The sequence below is a fragment of the Rhincodon typus genome, chromosome 9 (assembly GCF_021869965.1).
Source record: "Rhincodon typus isolate 14 chromosome 9, sRhiTyp1.1, whole genome shotgun sequence".
Lineage (NCBI taxonomy): Eukaryota > Metazoa > Chordata > Chondrichthyes > Orectolobiformes > Rhincodontidae > Rhincodon > Rhincodon typus.
The window spans coordinates 88459465-88462213 of NC_063340.1; the positions used below are offsets into that span (position 1 = coordinate 88459465).

At 42.8% G+C, this 2749-nt stretch overlaps 1 protein-coding gene across 1 annotated transcript in view; it reads right to left on the minus strand.

Moving 5' to 3' along the window:
- Positions 1-2360, minus strand: part of LOC109915609 (collagen alpha-1(XII) chain-like) — a 259058-nt gene extending 256698 nt beyond the window's left edge. The window contains exon 1 of the mRNA XM_048601391.1: positions 2209-2360. The gene's annotated coding sequence lies outside the window, so the exon portion shown is untranslated. The remainder of the gene's footprint in view (positions 1-2208) is intronic.
- Positions 2361-2749: the final 389 nt, after the last annotated feature.

A 2749-nucleotide genomic window follows, 5' to 3' on the forward strand; every position in this document is an offset into this window, starting at 1 on the left:
ACACACACACACAGACACAAACACACAACACACAAACACACACAGACACACACAGACACACATACACACAGACACAAACACACACACAGACACACACATACACACACACAGACACACATACACACACGCACACAAACACACACATTAACACACACAGACACACACACAGACGGACACCGAGTTCTGATAAAACAAAACTAACCTTGAAGTCGCCCTCGTCCTACCAGACCACAGGGCTGCTCTCTCATTGAAGAGGAACGACTGGTGATGGTTTAACCTGAGGGTCACCAGTCTCTGATGTTAACCTACCCTTCGAGTGAATTTTTTTCGCAGACTCGAGAACCCTGCAGTTTATCTCTCGCCCGACGTCTCTTTCAGATTCACAACTCCCTTTCTCTATGTTGTACATTTATTCCTAAAGCAATAATCTCTGAACTAGAGATAGTAGGAACTCTCTGAACTAGCTCGCTCCCCTCTTTATCCCCACCAAAACTGCTTAAAAACATTATGGTGACCCTTGCTCTGATAGCAAGTTTACAACGACATTCAGTCACGCAGTCCAAAGTGGGAAATAACCGGGAGTTTTAGAACACATACGCTGTTCTGGTAGCAGGTAAAACCGAAAACTGGGTCTATAATATCACTCTCATGTCGGTTCAAGACTCCAACTCAAACACAATTCACAGATATTTTGCTCCAATTTTTTTTTATTTCAAATAACGAACAGACAGAAAAACTAAATTTAATATTTCGTAGTGATTGTCTTTTATACCTTGGTGGCAGTCCGCGTTATATTTCACTGACTGATATTAGAAAAAATACTTTTTTTAAGAAAAGAGGGAGAAGTTTTTTTTTAAGTTGGGCTTTAAAAATCCAAGTCTCCTGCTTCGGTTGTGAGCTGGTGTGACACCGCCGCCTCGCGGCCAGACCGCGGATCTGCACCCAGGAACCAGCAGGGGTTCAGACGGAGTGCTCTCAGAATCTCCCTGACTACACGTGGAGGAGTAGCCCGGTCTATAAACTCTCCGTTTATGTCGGAGAATGAAAATGATAGCCAACGGATTTACACACAGCGCTGTCCCTGTATCAAAGACGTCAAGCAGCCGAGCAGTGACTATATTTAAAAGGGGTTTCCGACAACAAATTACATTGCAAACCAAAAAGTGTTCAAAGTTAAAAGTTTGTGAGTTTTTTTCCTGGATCATTGGACAGCAGATTAGAGTTAAACTCTATACCGTCATGACCAGTCATTATATTAAACTTGTTTCTAACTTCTCATGATTACAGGTAACTTTTACAAACTGTGAGACGAACAGGTCCGTCTACAGCTTGACATCGTTGTATCTGTGTCGATGTGATTTTTGACATTATCCACCCGAGTCCAACACCGGCACCTCCACATCATGTGTTTATCTGTCAGTGTCTGTCTCTTTCTGTTTCTTCCTTTGTGTGTTCATGTCGGTGCGATTGTGCGTCCGTGTTTGCCTGTTTATATTTGTGTATGTGTGACTGTGTGTTTATATCTGTGTGATTGCATGTCTGTCTGCCTGTGTGTGTGAGAGAGAGGCGGGGAGATGGAGACTGGACGTCAAAGGCTACAGAGCGGACTATGTACCGAATCTCCCTCATTGCTTGCCAGCCCCTCTCTTAAGAGTAGCCCCCTCTCTCATCCTCCTCAATCTGCCCCACCCCAGCGGCTCACTCGTGGAGTACTCTCAGTCGAGGATCAGTTCTGGGGCTTTTTTCCTCACTGAGAATAAATGTGAGCCCACAGCTGTTTCTTTGTTCCTGTTTCACAAGAGCAGAATAAACTTTCTAGGGATAACTCGAGAGTATCTCAATGAGTTCCTACGATTTACGCTCCAAACTGGAAGCAAATCGCGCGTTCCAAATAGGAAAAAAAAAGTATCAGGTAGTTTAAAATAAAACCGGACAGTAAGCACAAGGTAAACTATTGCAGTGAGTTGCTGGCACTCACTAATTGTATCTCAATTCAGGCTCACTGCATTGAGAGATTAGACAAAACATTAATTCTAATACAACCACGCTTCATTTAAAATTTCCATATATGTATGTACATCACGAAATGCATTCAAATTTATAAATAAAGTTCCTCCTCACGTTAGAGACACACAGGCAGGAGTGAAATCTTTTTAGAAAATAAAATCGCTTGCATTAAACCCTGTGGTGAAAGAACGAACAGCAAACCTGTGCAGACAGGGAATTCCTGTAGACGGAGGTTAGCGCTGAGAGGCAGGGATTGAGTTGGGGAACTTGGGGAAGTCCTTTTAGCCGACTGACTCTCTTCTGCAGTCTCTCTCTCCCTCTGTGCCTGACTGAAATGGGACGATCCTATGTTGGAAAGCCCAGCTTAATACTGACCTATTCTATAGCCTATGCAACAGCAAAAAAAAATGCCGCTTTCGTAAACCATTACGAAACGAGACTTTGAGAGGGAGGGGGTAAACGTGAAAAGGGAAGAAGAATGTCATAGTGGGATCATGCAATATCTGATTTGAATAAAGGCAGCCAACATTTCGCATACTTGTCTAACGTAATTACATTCCATTGCTAATGCCATCATCATCTTCATACAATATTCTTCAAGCCAAGTCTGAGGACTCCAGACACAGTTCAGAGTTTAACAGTGAATCGGACAGAAATAATTGTCCCAAACAGCCTGAATCTTTACTTTGAGATTTTCAACACCTACACCCATCATTTGCTGCAAAACCTTCTCTCAATTAAT